This window comes from Atractosteus spatula, chromosome 8 (assembly GCF_055471065.1).
Source record: "Atractosteus spatula isolate fAtrSpa1 chromosome 8, fAtrSpa1.hap1, whole genome shotgun sequence".
In the NCBI taxonomy this organism is placed as follows: Eukaryota; Metazoa; Chordata; class Actinopteri; order Semionotiformes; family Lepisosteidae; genus Atractosteus; species Atractosteus spatula.
The window spans coordinates 17,761,418-17,787,524 of NC_142713.1; the positions used below are offsets into that span (position 1 = coordinate 17,761,418).

The following is a 26,107-nucleotide window of genomic DNA, read 5'->3' on the forward strand; positions in this document are numbered from 1 at the left end:
GCTTGGTCGATCCCTGTGTGTCTGCTGAATTAATCCGTCTGTTCTTGGGCTCAGCAGTTAGAGGGTTAATCTGGCTTATGATGGTAATTACTCTGATGTTATCCAGCTCAGAGAGAGGAGGGAGAAAGAGAAATGGCCTGCTGGAGCCAGCACTAGCATGTTGTGTGGGAGGAGCCACAGAATTCAAGCCAGATCCTTCTCCTGACCTTGGAGAGCGAGCAAGTGAGCGAGCAACAGAGAAGCAGAAGTCGGTTGGAGCTCCACTACTGCAGAGGACTGTACTGGTCGTTTTTTTGTGTCTTGTGTGTGGCAGAAGTGGAATTAGACTGGAAGAGCAACCGGGCAACCCTCCTCTAACACCGGACCTAGAAGCAGCAGTGGTGTGAGGGAAATTCCAGCTCTTTGAGAATATGAACTAACGGGCTGTAAGTACAATTCCCAGGACGCTGTATTATCTCAGGGAGCTGTCTGCGGCAACGTGATGTGTTTTTGTTCATAAAGGATGGATCTTACGACGTGCTTTTGGGAATCCTGTTTGAGTGTGCCTGTTGGAATGTGTGGAGCAGAGGCGAGAATACAGTACCTCCTGTTACCAAACTGAGCTGTGTTCTCATAATGTGTATTTGTTGGGGATTTTTTTGCCTCTCACTGCAGTGGATGGTGCAGTTAGACTCACCAGCACTGACTAGAATGTCTACCCTGGGTGTTCTGTGTGTTTTTCTGGTTTTGCTTAAAACCTAGTAGTATTCCATCATTTTGTTTGCAGCTGTATCGCACTAGTATGATTATGATTACTAAAAAGCAAACACAGTGACAGCTCCACTGCATGCTGATGTCTCTGCAATGAAACGGCAGTGACTGTTTCATTAGAGAGACATCTTTGCAGTATTTGCTGAAGGGCAGCAGTGTTCACATTTGTCTCCCGCATTGTAGTCGGTTGTTAGCGGTACAAGAGGATGCGTACGTGAATAATGTGTTTTGATTCACAGAGATGTTGATTGTGAGTGCTTGTAAGGAGGACTGTTTGACACCTGACATGCTCTAACAGCTGTGCAGATACTGGGGCTCAGTGCCAACTGCAGATTCTTTTTGGAAGTTGCTGTAAATAAGCATAAACATGCTGGTGTATCTTACTCATCAGTGATATTATCTGGAAAAGAGTGATCTGATCTGCATATAACTAATTCCTTTAGAGCAGCAATTACTACATACCAAAATAAATTACAATAAGTCATTAGATACCTGAATGTGCTCAGCGTGAATGTCTTCAGATCATTTCATTTCATAACTGCAGTGATTTTTTATCCTGACAAGATTAATTGCTAGTTTGGAAGTCTTAGTTTGGTTGTGAAGAGTCACATATGAAATCTTCAAGTTAGTGTCAATTTGGTCATTTTTCTTGTTACTCTCTTTACTGTGAAGATGTTAAATGACTATACTGTTTTGCAATACTTTATACAGCACAGCATAAACTGTCTCATGTTTGCAAACATAAGACCTAATAAGAAAAGTGAAGAGCAACAAAATAGTTACAGTAGGTTCAGTCAGTCTCACTTTTAAGTGCAGTTCTGATTTTATTTATTTTTTTATTTTCAGGATAAATGGAAAAATAGTTTTTAAAAAGAAAAGTTAAAAAAGGTCTGTTCCTAGTACTTATAACAAGCTTATCATTATTTGTTTATTTCACAGAAGAAACACATTCAAGGCTTTTTATTTACATATGATTTGAAAATACTGACATGATATTTAAATTGATAAAAAAGCTGTGAGTCAAGGTCATTACTGGAGCTCTGTTGTTATTGTCTTCAGGTTACCTTTCATATTAAGGCTAAGTCCTGGCTTGTTTTGACTGTCTATTTTTCTGTTACTGTGATTTGGTGAGTTTTGTTAGAATATTTGAACAGGCAAGTTAATTATTCATTCCACAGTACAAATCTATGCCAATACAATATTGTATTCTTTTTCCATGAATGGGCTTTTGCATTTACATATTGTGTTTGCATTATTAAACTTTTAAATTTCTTGTTTCTATAGCAACTGTTCCTAATAGCAATGGAATGGCTTCACTTTTTTAATAGAATGCCTTTTGTCTTGCAAAACCATTTAGTGATGTTGTCTTCATGAAATATCTTAAATTCACCTTTCTGATTCCTCATCATCATTTTTTTACCTGTACCCTATTTCTTTGGCGCTCAACTTAAAGTAAAAAATCAGTGTTCTTCAACTCAGCCAACATGTCCCTGCTGCTTGTCATAAATTAAAGGCAGTCCTGCATCATGAACCTACTGAGATGCCTCACCTGGGTTTCCATTCGTAACCAGGTGATAAATTATGCTTGTACAGTATTCCTGATTTCTCAAATCAAATTATTGAAATTCAGAACCTTGGCTTCAGAAGTAGACCCAGAGCCGACACTAATTTTGATGTCCCCAAAATGATTCCCCTGAATCATTAATAAAGTAAAATAAATTCCACATGGAAAGTTACAATATATCTCATAACCTGGTTGTTTATTTTATACAGCCCTTTTTGCTCATCTTTATCAAGGGTGCCAATAATATTGGAAGTGACTGTACCTGCTGTACTGAATTTTGAAGAACTTTGAAACAGTTTAAAATGAATATTGTTGTAAAATAAATCAGTCGACTGAATCATATCTTTAGTTGTGAAATGAAGTGCAGAGTTGAGGTTGCTAAGCTTCTCTGTGAAGTAACAAAGTCCTAATCACTGGAACATAGTGAGTCTCTCACTTAGTATTGGAACACTCTGCAATGCTACATAGTTCTGCTGATGTTATTTCTCACATGGAGAAAGATGTTGCATGAATTGATGTTGGGTTTTTCAAAAGCTACTGTCACATAGCTCATTTACTAACAGTTACTTTACATCGGTTGCATGAATATAAACTGGTTAAAATTACTTTATTAATACACAGTAAAATATAAAAGACATTGATAATGAAGTGTAGGACTGTACATGCAATGTTTTGGCTGCTTAATGCCATGTTTTCCTGGTAAATCATGTTTGCCTTCATTCTTCATTCTTGTTTTGTATTTTTATGACATGTACAGTAAATGTGTAAGTGTTGTAGATTGACGGGTGTGTCTATGCGTAAATTTCAGAGCGTGCTGTGCTACGAAGGAATATCTTGAGGTTTACAGCTGTCTCCGCCCTGGGGCTATCTAAACAATATTTCATGGTACTTCAGTTGCATAACTCAAGCCATTTAAATGAGCACCATCAATAAAATGTCCTTGACATAAACCCTGAAGGTGTATCTTTAGATGGGGATATTCTGTTGCTAATGAGCTCATTATTTTATGGTCGTCTGAATGTTGTGCAGGAACTATGTCACCATGGAAGGCATTGCATAGCTGGACTTCAGCCTTCCATTCAATAACTGCAGTCTGATGGGTTTCATTTTGTTCAGTGAGAGCCTAGTTTTATATTACTAAGCATTTCAAGCCCCTTCAGCAAGCACTTGTGTAATTTGTAAAAGAAATTGTCAATATGTAAATGTATCAGATAGAAACATGTTTCACTTTTGCCAGTACCAAATGAGACACTTACTTATACAAAACAAGACAAAATAAATCTAAACACATACAGTAATATTAATTTCTTTCCCAAAAGAAGCTGTTAAGAGCTATCATTCTGCGGCTATAGTGCTGAATACTACTCAAAACACACATATATATATACACTATTCAAATTCAAGTTCAAGTTCAAGTTTATTGTCATTATACTCATACACAGGTATATGGTATAACAAAATGCTAGTTAGCTAGTTCTCAGATGATAAGTAGTAAAAAAAAACAACAATACAATTGTAAAATAAAAGAAAGACAGAGACAACAGGTAATGTGCAAAACAACAATAGGTAACAGGTAATGTGCAAAACAACATCAGATGTGCAAAAACATACATTAACAGAATGAAATAAAGGATAGAAAATTATGAGGAGTGAGCTTTTTGACATGTGAGGTAGAGGTAGATTTCAATGTGTGTTTGAGTTTTTGGTAAAAAAGAAGGCACTGTGAGGTTCAGATCGTAGGTGAGAGAGGCTGGGAGTTTAATAGTTTGACAGTGCGGGGGTAAAAACTGTCTCTGAGTCTGGTAGTCCGGGCCCAAATGCTCCGGTACCGTTTTCCAGATGGTAGAGGGTCAAACAGTCTGTAGCTGGGGTGTGTGGGGTCTTTGATGATGCTTAGAGCTTTCCTCAAGCACCGTCTATCATAAATGTCATGTGTGGTTGGGAGGGAAACACTAGTGATGGACTGGGCAGTTTTCACCAGCTGCTGTAGAGCTTTGCGGTTCGCAATACTGCAGTTGCCATACCACACTGTGATGCAACCTGTCAGTGTGCTTTCTGTAGTGCATCTGTAAAAGTTAGTGAGGATCTGGGGACATATCTTAGCCTTCTTCAACTGTCTTAGGAAGTACAGGCGCTGTTGCGCTTTCTTGATCAGCTGTTGCGCTTCTCGTAATTATTCTTTTGCAGTTAACGGCCTTTCCAACATTTTACTCTGACAAGAAAGAGCATTTCCTGATATTTTGTGCATTTTGACCTGTGGAAATGTATGGCATTTAATCTTTCTATACCACATAAGCATTTCAAATCTTAATCTTGTGCTTGTATTATGATAAGAGATTACATTAATGTTCCATCTTTGTAACATTAAATTATTATATTTTCCTTTCACTATTTCAGTTCACAGTAAGTTGTTCAGTTTTTAATACAGGAACCTAAGACTGGTAAAAGATCCTGATTGCAGGAATGTTAAGCAGAATGCAGTTTAACAATCTGGAGAACATATAAGAAGTTCTTAAAAGCCTGATGTATAACCTGTTCTAGTCAAAATGTTTACTGGATTATGTTGTTCAGTAGTCCTAAAGCAGTGGAACTAAGATATCACTGGATAAAAATTGATTTTCACTACTATTTGTGAAGATGAATGCACTAAATGCTTTTGTAAATTCAGTGTCAGCTGCTTCTCCACAACTCCTTTTTAGATGCTTTTCTGTGTACAGCTAGAGTGGTCATACTGTATATTAGAGGAGACTTTCCCATATTAAACACTTGGTTCTTCTGCTGTAAGATTATCCAGTGCTCCAGGTTCACATTATATTCTGTGTATAAAAGATCACATTGGATAAACACACAGGAAGTAAGCCAGGGAGAAAAAAATGTTTCCACTGTTTCCTGTTACTTTATGTATTTACAGTACTGTATGTCTCTGGAGAAGTGACTAAGTCATTCCTTCTGATGGCTTACCTAGACTGGTCTTCAAATTAATAAGTTTAGTAAAAGTACTTAACCTTTGAAATGCTTATGAAATCTCATTAATCAGAGAGTTTTGTTAATTTCCCAACAAACTTGGAATGAGAATTTGTTTCTTTTGTCTTTTAGATAGTTCCCTGACTATCTGACATCACAGCTCTGGATTAATCTAAATTCTAGGCTGCAAACCCATGTTCTAAAGGATTACAAGGGCTATGTACTGTTCGTCCATCTATCACAGCACTCTAAACCCCAAACATGTTCTTGCCAAGAGGTTTTAAATTAGACACTTTTTCTGCTTACCTGGACATCACCTTTGGCAGCCATGTCAAGATTTGGAACAAGTTCATTCCCAGCTGCTTTTTCACCAATTTTAGGAATAAGAGTGTGAATGTAGCGTAGCCAACAACTGTTTTCTTCCTGTTGCCCAGAGACTTAAGGCTTAGTCTGATTACTGTCTGCATTATTTCTAAACAATTACCACCAATTTCCTTTTTCTCTTTTTTTAGCTTATTGTGCTTTCAGTCCTTTGATAGTATGTTTTTTTTTTAATGAATTTACTATCAACTTTATAAAGAGAAGAAAAGAAAATATAAATAATACAGATAATACAAATACAGAAACACAGAATAAAAATACAGATAATACAGAAAATACAAATACAGAAAATAATACAGAAATATACAAAAAAGGAAAAGGTTATTTATATAATACAATCATATATTGGATGATATCTGACACACAGAATGCAGTTGAAGTCACTAACCTAGTTTTTCTAAAGGTTTCTGATAATGAGTACATTTGATCCTTATCTACAGGTATCTCAGCTGGCAGGCATGTAGGATTTTTAGACTGTAGGTACTGCCAGACAAACTGTCATGTCTGAAATTGAGAGTAAAGTGCATTTTTATTTATGCCATCCTTCCTAATTTTACTATTTGACAGAAGTGCAGCAAAAAGGCAGTAAACAAGGCCCTGCCACAGAACTTACAGCAAGTAAGTAATGCTACACAGGGAAAAGAGTCAGTTGTTGTGTGGTGGGTTAATGTGTCTCTTTGTTTCCACCAAACTGTGCCAGAAGTTAGTTTATTATGTCCTGAAAAGAAAACAAATAAAGCTGGTAAGCGTGACATTGGTAATTTATACATTATTTACAGGGCAGTCAGTCTGTCTAGTTCACTGGGTGCCAGTAGGAGATAGATCTGAAGATTTTATCCTGCCTTACTTAGAGGATGCTAGGCTTTCATCTTCAAATCCAGATATAAGCAGGACCCCACTAGGCATTTTATAACCCTGTTATCAAGGTGTTGTTTTACATAATGACAAACCCATATTATTTTTTTCTTTCTGATGTTATGCTTCATTTCAATTTTATCTGAGGAACAGCTGTTAGTGCAGTGAAGCTTTAAACTTAGGCTCTGTCTTTACATTGATGCGAAATGCCCTTAATCGGGAGATCATCTGTGCCAGAAATCACTGCATGTCTTAATGAAATAATTTCTGTTTTTATCTACTGTATATGTGCCCAAATGTTTGTCTCTTCACACTAAAAGGAAGGTGTGTGAGAGTGGACTAATAAAATAGAAATACAGTTTCAACATATTTTCAATTTATTCTGTGAAAAAAAATCATTTACATGGTTGTTGATCTATTTCCTGACTGTGCTCTTTCATGATACTCGATTTAGAGTTAGATCCTTAAGACCTCATACTATTTTACCTACGTCATACTTATGGATCCCAGATGCTTATTCTTATCTGAAATAAGGGAATGTGTTTCTTCTAATTCTGGAAAGAAACCAAATCAGTATGCCAAAAAGAGCAGACCTCAGAATTTTAATTTTTTAGTTCACGTCAGTTTTATTCATTGACTATTCCTACTGTACCTCACAAATCAACATTAACTATGATATATTATGGTAGGAAATAAAATCAAGAGGTAATGTTAATTTTGAGAGATTATTAGACAAATTAAGTATTATGTTATTATTTTGTAGTCAATATGACTCACTTTTCATTGTCAAAGGAAAATAGCTCTGTTGGGTCTGTTGGGTCATGAAACCATTGTTTGAATCAACAGTTAGTAACAGCGACCTACACTAAACTTTGTTACTTGACTATGAATGGTAGATGGTAGCTACCTTTGCTGGAGAAACAAAAGAAATATGTATACCAAGATTTTTAAAAATGTGTCTTAATGGGAGATGTTGTTTTTTTTAAATACAATTGCAGGTCGTTTCTTTACCTTGCTGGAAGTTTTGCTGTGCTGGAGACTAATGGATATACTGCAAAAATACAGATATATTGTTCCTTGGGTTTCCTCCCTGGTGTGAGTGTATCCGTGTGTGTGTTTATGTGTGTGTACCCTCCGCTACACTTGGCGTCAAGTCCGGGTTGTATCCTGCCTTGTGCCTGTTGCTTGCCAAGATGGCTCCCCTGTGGCTCCCCTGCCACCCCTGAATTGGATGAAGGGCTTAGAAAATTAATGGATGGAGTTAAATATGCACTGATATTTCCTCAATTCCACGTATAAAGGTATGTAAAATGGGACAATGAAGTGTCCCCTGGTTTCAGGAACAGTAAGCCTCTTTCAGTCCTGTCTGCTCGGTGCAGAGAACCAGAGAAGAAGGCAAGGAGTCTCGTTGCTGACTCTGCATTCTGCCACAGCTGTCGGATTCACTCGGAGCTGCAGCCAAAGACGGTCTTGATCTGTCACTGAATCGTACAGGTGATGTAATAGAACACCAGGCAGTGAGAGGCGGCAATGTATAGCTTTACCAACACAGAATACAGGGACATTTTTTCAAAGGCTAATTATAAAAACTCTGGCAGAGTAGAGTGCTCTAAACCAAAACGTTCATTTGTTTTTATGTCTCTGTCCAGCCTGCAATGATCGTGTTTTAAGGTTTTCTCCAGTTTGGCATGCATTCCGAAAATGAACTTCATTCTTGTGTAGCATGTTTTCTCTTAACCATTCATATCTAAAAATATCTCCAGCGGTTCTCTTATTGTGAAGATTAAATGCAGCTGAGCTGTGCATGCCAGCAGAGCAGTCAGGCAGGTAATGCATAACAAACTGCAGCCAGAATCTTTGATAAGTTGGCGTCTTTAAATGGATTACAGTTCCTACAGACACAGGTTTAGTTCCTGGTAACTCCAGATAAAAAAAAACATAAACCAGCCATTTTGACTTCCTAGAATTTAGATTTTGATAAGAATCATATTTAATGTTGACTAATGAAGGATACTAATTAATCCAAGGGCTGACTAAATGAAACCTCAGGTGATTTGAACGAGCTTTAAAAGGGGGTTTGTATAGATATTTTATCTCCAAAGCTAATTAAGATGACACACTGTAAAAGCAAATTTAAGTGGTGTTGTTTTGGATGACTAATGTCTTAAAACTAGGAACATAATTTTAAAAATGTTTGCTGCACATTCTTAGAAGTTGTACCAAAATATTACATTACAAAATGCCCTTTATAGTAAACTGTGGCTGTTGAAATTGTCACAATATTGAATAGAAGGTTCTATCCAATATTGAATATCTTTTAAATAGAAAATGTTCCATAGAAAATGTTATATTTTCTATTTCCTACTACTGTGTACATTTTACTGCAAATTCTCAAGACAATTGTTTTCAATACAAGAGGTTAATAAGAAAATATTCTGATTTTCTTTTTTAGTTCTGATGCTCTTGTAGTCATTCTTTTATAATTATATTATTGTATATATTCTCTATATTCATCGAGAGAAGTGTGGTTCTGGTGTTGCCTTTTTTTCACTCTCACAGCATCGATCCCTGTGTTACAGGACATATGCACAGAGAAACTGCACAGCTCGTACAAGAAGACTGATCCCTCAGTATATGTATTACCAAAACATATGATATTCCCAGCAAAGGAGAAATCCTAAACGCTCTGATAAGCAGTTGTTGGGTTTAAAAATACCTTTTGTGTTGAAAACAACAAGAGCAAAAATAAAAATAGGCTAAAATGTAAGTTTTTTTACCTTTCTTGTATCCCTACTGATGGTTGGGGTTTAATGCTAGTTTAACTGAAACAATGTATTTGTTCTCCCTTAGTTCCCAGGTGTTTTAGACATAACAGTGACAGTCAAAATATTAAGAACACAAGCATTATTAATCTCAAAGATGCCAATCAACCCCAAGCATAAGATAAAAATGTGCTTCTGTTTACTGTTTCTCTGATAATGCCTTAAGGGGATCATATTTCACTTCTCACATTATACAGGAATTTCTGCATAGCCTGTTCACCCTCCTTGGATTACTGATTAGACATTTAGAATTATTAGCTTTATGATTGGCATTTTACTGGCATTGACACAGTTTTAAAAATACATGTGCCTATATAGCCTTATGTTGACTGTATCTACAGCCAGAAGCCCTCATGTATAATATATATTGAATAATGATCCCCAAAGAAGAAAATAAAGAGATCTTTCTGAACAACGTTTATTTATGCGCTCTGATTGATCCAGTGAAAGTCAGTTAAGTTTATAAACTCAGTATCTTTTAAGCAGCATGTGGGGATGATTTATTGGAATCCACCTGTGACATCACAGTGGTATGATAAAGGCTAAGCAGGCTGTAGAGGCTTGATGGACTGGTTTTATATCATCAGAATGTTGCACCGTGGCAACCTGCAGTGCAGCGCTGCGGGCAATCTGACAGGCTGAAAACCAGGCACAGGGCTTCGACCTTTTCCGTGTAATTTCGAATAAAGCCGGGGGAGATGAAACGCAGATGGACGGGCTAGTTTGGAGAGCTGCCCAGGGATCAGGCAGATGGGCTGACAGGAACAGGGCTGTCCAGGGATCGGGCAGACGGGCTGACAGGAACAGGGCTGCGCAGGGACCAGGCAGATAGGCTGACAGGAACAGGGCTGTCTGGTGAATCAGACAGACAGACTGACAGGAACAGGGCTGTCCGGTGCATCAGACAGACAGACTGACAGGAACAGGGCTGTCTGGTGAATCAGACAGACAGACTGAGGAACAGGGCTGTCCGGTGTATCAGACAGACAGACTGACAGGAACAGGACTGTCCGGTGAATCAGACAGACTGACAGGAACAGGGCTGTCTGGTGAATCAGACAGACAGACTGACAGGAACAGGGCTGTCTGGTGAATCAGACAGACAGACTGACAAGAACAGGGCTGTCTGGTGAATCAGACAGACAGACTGACAGGGACAGGGCTGTCTGGTGAATCAGACAGACAGACTGACAGGAACAGGGCTGTCTGGTGAATCAGACAGACAGACTGACAGGAACAGGGCTGTCTGGTGAATCAGACTGACAGGAACAGGGCTGCGCAGGGGTTCAGGCAGAGGGGCTGACAGGAACAGGGCTGCACGGGGAATTTGGCAGCTGGGTTTCACTGCTGGACCAGTGCTGAGATGAGAGACAGTCTTTGATTGCCATGTGAGTGAATATCGAGCGCAGAGCCAATCACCAGATGGCTCTTAGTAGCTCAATGTCAGAGCACTGCTCCAGCAGTGAATCAAGCCTTAAATGTGGAGACTAATTGTTGGTTTGAACAGAAAATTGGCTGCCTTACTGATAGTCAGATGGACAAACAGAGAAGTGGCCCAGTCTTCTCCTCATGGACTCAGCTGGAGAGAGCTCATGAGAATGCCGCGGTCACCCGTGGCAGCCACAGGTAGCGAGGCGCTCCTAGCTCAGGCATGACACAATAGAGGAAGAAATATTGCTGTAAATAATACTGGTTCATGTAGAAAACCACCGAAAATGAGAGATTACATAATCTTCTGAGCTACAGTATATTTATTTTTGTCTGTTATAGTTAACTATAAAAAGGAGCTATATGTTTTTGTATATACTGTATGTATTGACAGTAGAGTTTCCACTTTCTTGCCTGTTTTTTATCTCAGAACTTAGGCAAGACTAGCTATTCAGTACTGTGATGGGTGACTTCTAAGGAAAATCAGGTGTTCCAATGTCAAGAAGTTGGCACTCTTCCTTTTGGGCCACAGTTTCTAAAAACAAATGTCTTGGTGTGGTGAGTGGAGAATCCGTGCTGTAAGAGGCAGTGCTTTTAGAATGAGACGTTAAACCAGAGGTAGCCAGCTCTGGACCCAGTGTGTCCTGGGTCCTGCAGATTTAAGAGGCACCTTATAGTTAACACCTGATATAGATCAAGAAAGCACAACGGATGTGACCTCATATGTTTTTAGTTGGTTTAATTAAGTCATTAAGTTAATTAAAGATGTAATGAAAACCATTAGAGGACAAGGGTTGCAGGGTTGTATACTCCTAAAGTTAACTCATGATCATAACTATTTGGTCCTTAAACCTCACATGACAGTGTTTATGAAAGTATCTGTGTTAACCCTTGTGTCCCAGCTAAAGTCCATTCTTGTCTGCGTAATGTAGCCTGCTCAGTGTTTCCCCCTAAAGTACATCTGGGATCTTTTGGAATGAAAAGTGCTATTTAAATACAATTAATTTTATTATTCTTGAAATAAAAAGTTTAGGGGACTTAAACCATGGTTCTCAAGCTTGAGAAAAACACTGTGCTTGCATGTCGAAATCATGTTGAATATGTTATATTAAATTCAGTACCTAATATATTTTTATATTTTAATTTTAGTATATTTAAAATGACTTTCATTTTAAATAGTCCATTAATACGTTTTGTTGCCTTTTTTTTACCTGAAAGTGGTTTTGTTTTGGCAACAACATTGACTTAGGAGGAGACCATTAACATGCACCTGCTGGGGCCGTTATTCTTTATGTTGTCCGTTTAATTTCCTTTTTTATAGCTGACCTTTTTTTTGGTTTTCTGTTCATTGACCTAAAGCTTGATCTAAAGTTGCGTTTGTGTTGTTTTCATGGTATGGCACCTGAGGGAAATATGAAAAGTTGTTCATTGAAAAAATAATTATGACCTTGTGGGTGACATGGTGACCCTGGGTTCGAATCCTGATCCTCGGTGTTGTCTGTGTGGAGTTTCTGTGGGTTTCCTCTGGGTGCTCTGATTTCCTCCCGCTGTCCACTGTATGTTAATTTGCTTTTGGGAAAATTGGCCCAGGTGTGAGTTTGTGTGTGGGTCAGTGTCCATGTCTGTGTGTGCTCTGTGATGGACTGCTGTCCTACCTTGTTCCTGGCTCCCCCATTTTTTAATTTGATCTTAAACTTAAACTTATTTTTAATTGAAACTGTCCATGTTTAGTCACTTGTAACTAGATCTATTTGGTTCTTTTATGGAGACTCACTTTCTAGCAACAGATGAGGTTGCATTGCAGTGAACAGTGGAAGCCAAACAAATTTAGTCAAGCGGTGTTCCTCGGTTTTAAAGATTAAGCAATTAATTGCATGACTGTGTTAATTATAAAATAATTTTATATAACAAAATATACAAATACAAACAAAAGACTTGTTGGAAGACATTTATCTTCTGTAAATGTTTGACTTTTAAGATATTTTCTGTAAAGGCCGATATGTGAGTTCTGTTTGTGAGTCTTTGTGAGGGGTGTGCATTGTTCATTCTAGCCATGCTGTGCTATAAAATGACACAACACCAACAACTGAACATATTCCAGAGGTTCAGTTCTACTGGGCACATGAATGTCTTGTTTTTTTTGCCTTTGTCTTTCATTCTGATTTAAAATGTCTCCTTTGTACCATGCTGAGATCACGTGTCAAAATGTTTGAACAGCTGCACAAGAACTGTGTTGTCTTTCTAATAATTTGTCTGTGAATTGCCAGATAGAATAGTAAAATAGAGAGGGTCATAGGGTCTAAAGTCAGAGCAAAACTGATTTGTAGGCATGTTCAACCATCAGCTGTGCTGTGTGTGCTAAGTAACACAATTTTTTAATGTTTAATATGTCCTGGACCTTTTTATCCATGATATTCATTTGGATCTATATAACAATATCAGTTATTGTTCAATGCTGCCAGCATATCTAGTGAAGTTCATCTGACATTTATCCCAAGCTGGTGTTTGAAACATGATACTTTTAGAAACACAGATGTAAAGCTTGGTAATATGTTGTTATGAAGCTTAAGTTCAGCTGCTCAGAACTAACTGAAATGTACAGTAAAGCCAGCAAATGAACAACGTTTTTCTCACCAGTGTGGCAACTGGGCCATGCAGTGCTGTATCAGGGGTTTTATGTGGTTTATATGGAGTGAAATTGCAACAGCTGATAAAATTAAAACAGCATTGGTAAGCAAAAATATGATTCTAAATATCTCCATATATTTTTTTCAGATGTTATGGATTGTCAAACCTCTGCCAGCAAGTGTATATACCTTTTGTCTTCTATTTTGCCCATATATTTGTGAATGTTTTCTTGGCGTGGTTATGAATATTTGTTGTTACAGGTTATCTCCATAGTGAAAACACCTACATGGCATGGATTAGATATTTTTCTCATGAATGTAACCCAGAGGTGACTACCATGTTGTTTTGGAATGGTAGTACACACTTCACCACAACCTCCCACCATTTACAATAAGTATTACGAAAGGTCACTTCATTGAAAGGCTTAGTACTGTAATCTGTCTGCAAATTTCTGCAGGCAGCATTTGTAAGTACACAGAATGATTGCATGAGTTGGCAGTTAAGTAGACTGTAACTAAAATTCTGGTGAGCAAAAACAGATCAAGAAAAATGCCGTGGTCTGTTGGTATGTGAACAGAATGTCGGTGTAAACAACAATTTCGGTTGAACATTGCATCATGAATACTGTGAAGAATGAACACATCATTTAAAAACTAATAAGGAAACTTTGCTCAAAAGGGAACATACAAATTTGTCTCAAGGTAGGAAGAGGTATGTTTGTGTGTATGTTTGTCTGAGTTTGAAAGAATAGAGCAGAACCCCAGAAGAAAGAAAATACATTATCCCTTGCACAATAATTACACATTCTTGTAACCATAAACTTATTTCCTGGTTTATGTCAGAATCTGTACAACCAATGTATTCCACTATTGGAATTGGGGAATTGTAACTAATATAACAGGGTTACAAAAGAATCAGTCTGGAAACAAATGACTTTAGCAATAGCAAATCTCACATTTGAGATACAGTGTGACACACAAGTGCCACTGCTCAAGCACGCCATTTAGTGTTTTTCATTGTGCTGTAACCACCAAGGTTGCAGTTGTATTTCTCAAAATATGTAACATAGCCTGTTTCATCTAAGCTATGTTTTGCTGTTTTTTTGTGAGACAACTCAAAATGACCCAATTTGCAAACAACTTTCTTTCCACTAGAAATTGATGTATCTTAACTTAACATTCTCTTCCCTGTACTGATGATAATCACAATTTAGTATGTTCCAGAGCATATATTGGACCCCATTTGGTAGCAGGACAGCTTCTTACACTCAATTCTGAACTTAAAGGAGATGTGATGTCCATTGAAACGAACTGCAGCATGGGACATCTGAGTAATTAGAAACAGCTATCAGCCATGTGTCCCAATACAATGCTCACCCGAAATAGGGGAATTGAACACAACAAAAGATGTTATTTCAACAACTATACATGTATACAAAATAATACCCCCCCCCCCCCCCCAAAGCTGACAAAACTGTACTTTCTCCTCTTATTAATAGTTTGATTTGCAATACACATTTCATTAGTAAACAATTTTGGTAAACTTCAACATTTATCCTGCTGCTGCCAACATTACCTAATAAATAAATGAATTTCAATAATAATGAATGACCTTGGTTCCATGAAAGATAAGCCATGGCTTTCAAGGCCACCATGTTTCAGAATTTGCTCAGAAGTACAAGGATGAGCCAGTAGAGATTTATGGACAGGTGAGACCCAAAATAAACCTTCATAAAAGTTATGGAAAGATTATGGCAAAGAGATAGAAAGGAACTACCGATTCTCTTAAGAACAACATTTAATCTGTGAAGCATGGTCTGTGGCCTGGGCTGCCTCTGGAAATGGCTACTGTAAAGCATATGACTGATGAGCAGAAAAGCTTATGAAAATATGAAAAGCATACCCCTGAAAAGCATAAATAAAAATCTGATTTTGCTGTTCCAATTAATTCTGGAATACTTGGCACTGTAGATACAATATGGGAATCCAAATACATAAATAATATTTTAAGTACAAAACCAAGAAGAAACATGGCTCGATAGACAGATGGTAATTTATTCATGTAGTATGTTTTATAGGCACTCAAAAATATTACCAGAAAATATCTTTACAGGGGACTCATCTGAGTCATACCGACCCTGCTGGATGATGATCCTTAATGTATGCTCTGACTGAAGGGCATTTTATACAGTAAGAATACGATTGATTGATCGATCTGTGTTGGGGATCCATGCACAAGCAGATTGTGCTGAGAGTGTACATGCAATCTAATGGATTCCTTCTCAACATCGTCCTGCTTCCCATTTCAATTCAAGGAGTCAAAAATAGCCAAGAGTCCCAGGGTTCATGTTTGCTGATGAGTGCTGAATGGTCTGGCTGCCTTAGCAAACTGAAGATGTCAGGTTCTTTGCCCGATTATTTGCATTTATTGTTTCAACAAGATACAGTATTCCTTTGTCCTTTTTGGCATACTACAGAAAAGTATTCCTGATCCCAGTTCAAGGAATAAATAGTGGAACAACTGAACCCTTCAGCAAACTTTTGCATAGAACAATGATTCTTCTTAGATCACTACATTATTCAGTACTGTGGTATTGATATACAGTATAAAAAAACACAGGAAATATTCACAACTGATTCTTGCTCTCTTATGCTAATGAAATCAATACCATTTGTATAGTGAAGCGGGTCCCAGTGTCCAGTTGATGGTTATTATGATCTGTGTATTGTATGTTCAGATTTCAAAGCTTTGCAGAGGTGAAACACACCTGGTGGTTACCGAGTAATTTAAAAGAATAAGAATTTCCATTGAAAGTGGTAGGGAGTATATGCCCTTTGAACTTAAATATTTATGAGAAGACAGCAAAGTGCTCAGAACAGGCCTTGTAACAGACAAGTTTTATCTTCATTTTCTGTTAATGTAATGTTCTTAAAGTTCTGTACAGTAAAACCCAAAAATGTATATTCAATTTAGTTAACAGAATAGCTTGTAGTTATAACAAATCTGTTTGTTGTTATGAGAAAAGTTACATTTTGAACATTTGTTCCTCTTAAGAATTTTTTTAGTAATATTTTTTTAGATGTGTCTACTGAGAGATGCTGTTTATCCTCAGGAGCTATATTATTGTTGGAATTGATTTTTGGAACAAAATCTTTGACTATCAGTATACTTAATATTTACAGATGTGTTTAAGTAGTTGTCCACATGTAGTATTATAATAAGCTGTATATATTATGTCTTTTGTGGCTTTCATGATATGTCATATCAAGATGATAATAGAAGTTTAGAATTTAATGTCCTAAATTCCTAAAGGGACACAGAAAAATTAACATCCTAGTGTTGCAATACAACTGGCAAGATCTGTCCATTTTCTAACTGTTTCATCCAGTTCAGGGTCATGGGGGAGCCAGAGCTTATCCCAGCAAGCAGTGGATGCCATGCAGGGTACACTTGCCATCACATCACTTGCCATTACAGGGCAGACAGACACAAACGCAGACACGCAGTCACCCACACGGGTGACACAGGGACATTTTCCCAGAAGCCAGTTAACCTATCAGTATGTTTTTGGACTGTGGGAGGAAACCGAAACACCCAGAAGAAACCCACACAAACACAGTGAGAACATACAAACGCAGATAGCACTTCAGGTCTGCAGTTGAACCCAGGGCCCAGGGCTAACCACTGTGCCACCCTGCCACCCCAACTGGCAACATTAAAAGTCCTAATCATTGTCATGGCAGTGTTATGGATGTCGGAAGGGCATGCCGTGGAATGACAAGGAGAGCAATAAAAGACCCTATGCGTAGCGGTAAAAGGGGGTAACATGGAGGTTAGCCCAGGCTCAGGGGGTCAGACGATGCCGATAAAGAAATCTAGGCAAGGACGTCGGGTGACCTGGTGCTAGGCGGGTCTCAGGACATCCGTACCCTCAAAGTGCTGCAAGTTAGATTGGAACATGCTCACTGATCCATGAATGGTAATCTTAATCTTTAATCTGTAATCTTAATATTTATGTATTTTGAGTACACGTTCTGAAAACAGCGATATGAGGAAACCTGCTTTGATTATTGTCTTGAGAACATCTGTCTTGCACTTGAGAGTCTGTGGAATGGATAATGAAAGCTTCATTGCTGCTTGACTGCTTGAGTGAAAGTGCCATAGGGATACCATTTCTGGTTCAATACCTGCCAGGAACAATTGACATGCACTCTTTACAGATCTGCTCCATAGCTGAATGCTTTGCTTTCCAATCAAGTCCTTGGCGGCACTGTATACACTGGAGACAACTAGCAGACCAATTGTGGGAATGTATCTTAGCGCACTGTTTCCCATGGTGTGCACCTTACTCCCTTTGTATTTCACCAAGATTAAACTTTGTGTGGTCCAACCACTACATTTTATTAAGATGTTCCAATATAAATCTTTTTCTATGCAAGCAAGCATATTATATATTGCTGTATGATTATTTATTGCTAAACAACAAAACAAAAAACTTTTAATAACATTAAATTTACAAAACATGAAGATTGTTTTTTTTTTCAATTTATTTGTGTGCCTTTAGCGACAGTAGGAAACCTCCTCTGATTCAATACAAGGCACAGCCTTCAGAGCCATTATTAAAACATCTGAAACTGGTTTCTTAAAGAAATACAGTAGCACATTAAGGGCACGTACTATGAAGATAAGTGTGTAATGATTACCTTTTTACATGGAGTTTTTAAAAATAAAAAATAAATTTGAAGCTTTAAAGCAAATAATCAACCGCATTTTTATTTCTAAACTCATTACTTTCAGTTTGGTGTAATGTAATCTTTTTGCAAAGTTTTCATCCAGCATCAGGGTGTAAATGAAGTACAGTATCATCTTTCATGTACAGTAAAACAGTAGTCTGGTGATATTATCCAATTCAGGAATGAATTAACACTGAACAGGTTAAATATTAGTCATTGCTACTATAAAAAAATGAATAGCAGCAAATTGCTTCTAAATGTTAGTCTAAAACAGCAGCAAAACTTAAAGTGATTTACCACAGATGTCCTCTGCTCAATATCCATTCAAAAACTTTTTCTGTGCACATGTTTATAGATTGTTGAAGCATGATTAACAATTTTCTGAAATACTGAACCTGTATTTACGAAGGCAAACCATTTCTCTAAGCACAGCTTAGCTTCTCTTTTCTTATTGTTTCCACCCTCTTGGGTAAACACCCACAGATAGTGTGGCCATTGCAATTAACAAAACAATGAGCTTTTAAAAGTGCAGACAGTGTTTTTATCAATAGTTCCCTCAGCTGACAGTTGTGAAGGAGGGGCCTGGGAGGAGACATGGCTGGTAAAATACAAACAAATCAAACTGTAATTTCCTGTGTGAGAGCAGTAATGAAAATGTATACTAATCAAAAAAATACAATTGAATAAAAGTGAGAAAATGTATTATCAAAAGGGCGATGATGGCAAATCATGCTGCAGATGGTATTTCTAACTCTGTTGAATGCTAAAAAGTTGATCAAGTCATATAAATACAGTACTTTTACATGTAAATGTTTTCTAGTAATTCTTTAATGTGTTTACTGTAACTGTTGTAGATTAACAGTATACTGGCGGCAATTGTAAAGACCTCATTTTGAGTTTTGTGACTTGTGAGATTTCTGTAGTGAACGCCGCATTATGAAAGGCATGATGGTGCACTAGTTAGCATTGCTGCCTTACAGCACTGGGGCCCTGGGTTCAATTCTGAATCTGGGGTGCTATCTATGTGAATTTTTGTATGTTCTCATTGTGTTCACGGTTTAACGCCAGATGCCTGGGTTTCCTCCCACAGTCCAAAGACATACTAGTAGGTTAATAAGGTTCTGGGAAAATTGATGCTGGTGTGAGTGTGTGCCTGTGTGTGCCCTGCTATGGACTGTCGTCCAGGGTGTTCCCTGCCTTGCACCTGTTGCTTGTTGGGATAGACTCTAGCTCCCCCATAGCCTTAAATAGCGTGAAGCTAAGAGGAAGTGGATGGATTGATGCTGCCATCACCATAGCTAGAAAACAGACTATGATTCTGCCAAATAGTTCCACAGTTTGATGATTCTTTTTTCTCTTCCTGCTTCCTCAAAGCTGGAAATCTCTTGCAGCATGCTGTCTTTTTTTTTTCAAGACGCTGTCTTGTGAGAATGGGACAACGACACGTATTCAATGCAAATGTGAAAATATTTGACAACAGAAAGAAACCTGGAAAAATGTGCACGTAATGTAAAATTGGTAGCCTAGCCACTGCACTTTATCACAATTACATATAGAAATGAAGTTTGTAGTGTGTTAACATAGAGTTATGAATTTTTGATCAAACATTTTAGTTTCCATTAGTTCAGAAAGTTAATTTACCTCTCCACATCTCCTGTGCCCAAGGCCTGTGTGACTTCCCCCACAGTGGTGGACATGCTGCTGCTGCAGTGGTTCCCTGAGAAACTCCACAGTGACCAGGGCCAGAACTTCGAGTCCCTAGTCTTCTAGTAGCTTCGTCAGCAGATTGGAATCTGGAAGACCTGTACCCCTTCACCCCTGTAACTTCACTTGCACAGTGATGACAGAGCAGCTCAGCCAGACCCTTGTAACCCAGCTCACCTCCAGGCACCATTGGGACAAGGGCTTTTTGGTGTCTCTGGCAGACCATTAGCAGGTAGTGGATCCTGAGTTCGTGGCAGAAGCACAATGGATCCCGAAGCTTGGAAGCACCTAACAGTAGTGAGCATGTGGCAAAAGAGGAACTACTGTATTACCTGTCCTCAAGTAGTGCAGGGATACAAGATGATACATATTCCCCAATATTTCCTGTTTTATATCCACAGTGTATTTTTTCTCCCCATAGTCTCCGTTTCCCTTGTAGTAATTTGTCCTTACAGTTTATTTCTTTTTTATAGTGTCTTTTTTGCCCCATATAGTGCTTATAGTAGATTTGGTCATATAGTGTTTTGTCCTTATGGTATGTATCCCTTTTCTCCCTAATGAATTATTCTGTACATTTAATTTTTAAAGAGAACATATTTACTGTTAGTGTGCATATTCAGATTTAGAGTAATAATCTGGGTTTGTGATCTCTGACAGGTTTTAAGGAGCTTGTCACCTTATATCAACTACTAATCCTGATGTCTTTCTCTAGGTCACTCACTCTAAGTCTAATACTAAAGTGTAAAAAGACTATAACAAAGACTTACTATCCCTGAAAAACAAAACACTATGTATTCTTAAAAAAATGTGTTATCTATGTTACTAATGTTTGATTTTTTTAAAATCATGTTGATGTCTAAAACTCCAAAGAAGTAGGTATTGTGTACTGTAATATACTTACAAACATTTTAGATGATCAAATATTTTCTTCAGGACAAAAAACAAAGTTTATAATCTAAACAGTGGTTAAATATAGGCAAAGAGAAGTTTTTCTTTTTTAAGCTTCATCATACATAAATATTACTGCTTATATGAATTGTTTTATTTTCAAACAATTAAATGTACCTATTTTCAAACAGTTAAATGTAATAAATATAATTGTGTAATATATAAAGTCCAGTCAAAGGTTTACAATACAATATACTGAGAAACCACACATCCAGTACAATTAACAGTTAAACATTTCTCACTCCCATTGAGCCTTTGACAATTATAGGTACTGTATATTTATGTTACAGCTAAAATATGTGCACCGTTTCTGCTTGATTTGGATAAATGGCTCTCTTGAGGAAGTCACTAATAATATAAAAACAAACTCAGAGTGCTTACTGAGAAAAAGAAAGTGGGCATATCACTGAGAAAACCCTTTCTGTCACCCCACTTGCATAGTATGTTGATCCTAGTGTGGCTTGTGTCTTGCCAGACTGCCCACATGGAGGGCTCTGCTCCTGTGGTCTGAGTACAGTTTGTGTGCTGCTCTGTAGAGCTTGGCTTGCTGACAGAATTACGACCTACTCTGTCCCAGGGAGCTATGTGCGCTTTGGCCCATGAAATGCTAATGATGGACTTGTTGGTTGAAGGAGCTCTTCTCATCATGACCTCTTTCATGTGCCTGTTGTAGCAGAAGGAGGAGCCAACAATACCATAAATCACATATAAATCTTTGTGTCCACTGGGAGAAGATGGTGTAATAGGCTCAGTGTCTCACAGAGGAGTCTTTCAAATCCCTGATACTGGGTAATTTCCGTTCTGTTCCTTTATTAACATTAATAATTGCTTACACTTATATAGTGCTTTTCTGGGCACTCCACTCAAAGCGCTTTACACCACCACCATTGTGCAGCCTCACCTGGATGATGTGAGAGCAGCCATAGTTCTCACCACTCACCAGCTATCAGTGGGGAGGAGAACAGAGTGATGAAGCCTATTTATAGATGGGGATTATTAGGAGGCCATGATAGTAAAGGCCAATGGGAAATATGGCCGGGATGCCAGGGTAACACCCCTACCCTTTTTGAGAAATGCCCTGGTATTTTTACGTCTTATCTGAAGGACAACGCCATTTTACAGTATAATACAATACCTTTTTATAGTGTCCCATCATTATACTGGGGCATTAGGACCCACACAGGCTGCAGGGTGAGCACCTCCTACTGGCCCCACTAACACCTCTTTCAGCAGTAACCTTAGGATTTCCCATAAGATCTCTTATCTAAGTACTGGCCAGGCTCACAGTTGCTTAGCTTTATTCAGTTGCTAGTTGTGAGTTGCAGGGTGAAATGGCTGCTGGCTTTTACATTTTACTACAACCTCTGGACTTTTTGTGTTTCAGTATTTTCCTTGTTGTACCTGCTTCCAGTGGTGTCTCTCTGTGCTCTTCATAGACCATTACTGGATTGTACCCTGAGTTTACCATTGTAGTGATTTTTACATGTCTGGGAAGAATGTCATTCAGTTGTATACAATGGGAAATAGACCGCCAGCTTGTTTGCTCTTTCCTTGATAGCCTAAAACTAAGTGAAATTCTCCTTTCCTCCTTTTCTTTGTTCACACCTGGTGTGGGATTTAAAAAAGCTTTTTGCATAGGTCCTAAACTTGCCTCGCATTTCCTGAAAGTTAATGTGAAAGTTTAAAGTTCAGATGTAGAAAGACATATCCTAAGTGGCATTGCAGTTCTGGTTTTTGAGAGAGAGCATACAACTCTGGTATTTCTCCATTTTAGTTATTACTGTACAGACAGGTAGTCTTTTTCTGTTAATGCTCACAGTTCTCAGCTGTGATGCTGATTGCCTTGGGAGTAAAATGAATGCATTATGTATGGTGCTAAAGTGCACTACCAAGCAGGAAAGTCTCTTTCAAATTCTCCGATCTTCAGTAAAAGCCTGGTATCATCTGCCCTGGACTGAAGAAAGTCTAATTTATGAAATGCAGATCCAAGATAACAAGATGGAGTATTTACTGTTTGTACAAAGGACTTGAAATCTGGCTACTATGTTTTTTATTAGCATAAGAGAAGTCTTACTTGCAGTTTTTACAAACCTGATAGTATTATTTAAAAAAATAGTTTTGCACATGTACTGTATTTTAAGGTTGTGTTTCTCAATCAGTTCTTATGACAGTTGTACCGTAAATCATTCGGTTTTCAGGACTCATTAAGGTCCCTGAAGCTTTGTTATTTCAGTTTCATCACAGAAGAACTCTAAAAGTTCAGTAAAATACTATCACACAGTAAATTCTTTTTTTGCTTTTTTGTTAGTGGCCAGAAAAAAAGTCCAGCTCTGCTATTTTACATGCACTTCAATATTGTATTTACTGAATTAATAAATATTATGTAAGTACTGCATTTAATTAAGTGATTTGAAGTAACTGTTGTGTTGAATTTTTTCTGAGTTTTACAACCTTTAGGACATCAAAGGGAATAAAAACAATTTCCTGTAGTTTTACCAAGTCTGACTTTTATGTTCGTATATTGCATGCTGTTAATAATATTTACTAACCCCAGTTACGTATTAGTATTCCACTGCCTTTTTCCTGAAGTATTTGTTGGACAAATGGATATTTTGCCGATAACTGTTTTTGAACATAAAACAATTTTGGACATTTGTCATTAAATGGACACTCCAGTTTTTTTTTTACATCATGGGTAATAGTACAATGCATATTTTTCATGGGCTTCAGCGATGTATACAGACTTTTGTTTTTGTTTTTGTCCCTGATTTCTCTTTTTTTCTGGGGCATGCATGAGTTTTGACTTCAAAGAATCAAAAAACGTCATGCTGTATAGGCTCGTACCAGCATGATAATCTGTTGAAAGATGAGATTTGAAACTCAGACACTGTAGTTGGTCTGCTACCGCGAAGTGAATCGGCTTCATTACTCTGCTCTCCTTCCGACCGATAGCTGATGTGTGATGAGCGCTCTGGCGCACTATGGCTGCCGTCACATCATCCAGGTGGATAGTGCACAGTGGTGGTGATGGAGGGGAGTCCCCATTACCTGTAAAGCTGTTTGAGTTCAGTGTCCAGAAAAGCGCTATATAAGTGTAAGCAATTATTATTAAGCAATTATAAGTGGGGATTTAATAGAGACACAGTGCAGAACTTAGAGTGGCTTTTGAAATGGATCCTAGTTCAGTGACTGGGACACTTAGTCTTACATCATGCACAGTTGGTTTATTTATAGTTCCTAGAAACAATGACATCATTCTTTTGTCCTGGGGATAGGATTAATCATGTCATATTTTGTGTACATCACTGCAGGATGGAGAACCGTGTTTACACCTTAATAGCAGCATCACTAAAAAGCCTCCATTCCCAAAAATGTATATGATGCTATACAGTATGTAGAAATTAAAAATGTAGCTGAACAAATATTAAATAAAAAAATATATTTTGCCCTGCATATTGAAGTACAAATACTTGGACTTTCCTAGGGCTGTAGAGACAAATAGCTGAAAGTGTTGATGAGTAAGGACTGCTGTGTCCAAAAGCAATGCAAGTATTCTGTATTTAGCTCAGCATGTAGTGTTGGTTACTCTTTACCAACTCAACTTTTTCTTCTCCTCCTTCACTTTCGTTTTGTGTCAATAAGAAAAAGGGGTTTCTGACTGGTCTGAAATTTAAGGTGATCGTTTCAAAGGCCTTCTTTAATTGAAAGTTTCTAAAATGATGGTTGAGAAATGTTGATGGGACAACATCCTCCCTATGGAGGCTGTGCCTGACTACACGTTAATACAGCTAGCTTGGTCACTTGCCCCAGCATCCATCACTTCTCAGTCTTCCTTCCTGCCTGTTATTGTCATAGTGGCAGCTCTTTGGCTCATTTCAGCAGGTGGTGTTGGTGGAGTGGGGCTCTGTTACCCTCATCTAAAAAGCCAGGATTCAGTGGTAGATCGGTACCTTAGAGCCTCAGTGAACCATGAATCATTATGGGATTTTGTTTAAACATGCACTTAAACTACAGCGTAAGAAGTTTGGTCTTGTTAGCTTTTGTCTTTGTTCATTTTCATCACAGTAAAACCTATTGTATCTGGCCTTTTATAACATTCCGATCCCCAAAACAGAGAGCTGTGATGGTGTGAACATCTAGCTGTACCCTTGCTTTTGATAGTTAACATTTTATTATTATCATCCAGGCTCTTGAGGTTGAGGCAAAAGAAGGCTGTACTTTATTGTATTGATTTACTTTCAATGTGCCAGACATCATCCCATCATGAGGCATTGCTTTGTTCTGAGAAAGCAATGCCACACTGGGCAGCAGTTCAGCTAAGCTAACAGAATACACAATTCTATTCAGTCAGACGTTGTTTATATGCTTATTTCTAATTTGCAACTCATTCCACTGAATATTTCCTGTTTTTGCAAGTACCAAAGCAAATCAAATTCATTATTAAAGTACTAAACCTAATTTCACTGGGCTTAGGTGCTTTTCTTTCAGCAGAAAAAACAAGAATTTACAGTAAGCTATGCTGGATGGTCCTGCAGCTGAAAGAATTAATTTAATAAATCACCTTGTTTGGAAAATCCATGTAAACCAGTTTTACTTATATGTTGTTATCACTTGACAGTTTGTACAATCAATATTTTTTAGTACTTCACAAACAAAGATAATAGGCACAAAAAGCAGAGCAAACACATCTATTTGATCTACTAAGTTATGGTTTGTCACTAATAATAATGTTATAGTAATACTTAATGTTATTATGAGGGCGTGTCTATAATGAAGATATATTATATTATATCATTAAAAGGCATCATATGTGCATCTCTGTGTCTGAGACTGAGTGCATGTACATTATGCTGATTTATGGTGCATTCATGAATCAGTTTACTCACACACAGCGACCTCATAAGAAATCTGATGTTAAGCTTTGGAATAATACCCTCTCTCCTTTATTCCAGCACAATTCTCAAGACTCTCATTGTGTCTTTGCAGGCAGTGAGCCGTCTCTCCAAGTGGGCAGATAACGTCATCAGCAAGGAGGGCTGTGCCTTGTTTGCCTACCTTACCCTTAGTTACCAAATCACATGAGATTCCGTCCTTGTAACCATGACAACCAGTCCTGGTCCAGGCTCCATCCTGTCGAGGTAAAGAATAAGAACCAGAGACCCATCCACAAGGACACACAGCCTGCTTTTTGTAAGTAACTGTGGGTGCTTTGTTTTTTGGTGAAAACGTACCATGTGAAATGTGCAGTTACAATCTTTTTTTGCGTGTTGTAAAATGTAATTTCCATTCAGAGATAAGAAGACATAGAAGCACAGAAACTGTGTATTGCT

The 26,107-nt window shown here is 37.9% G+C and overlaps 1 protein-coding gene across 1 annotated transcript in view; it reads left to right on the top strand.

The window, feature by feature from the left end:
- Positions 1–268: 268 nt before the first annotated feature.
- mical3a (microtubule associated monooxygenase, calponin and LIM domain containing 3a) overlaps positions 269–26,107 on the top strand; it is a 143,443-nt gene continuing 117,604 nt past the window's right edge. Inside the window, exons 1-2 of the mRNA XM_088922898.1 lie at positions 269–425; positions 25,764–25,967. The gene's annotated coding sequence lies outside the window, so the exon portion shown is untranslated. The remainder of the gene's footprint in view (positions 426–25,763; positions 25,968–26,107) is intronic.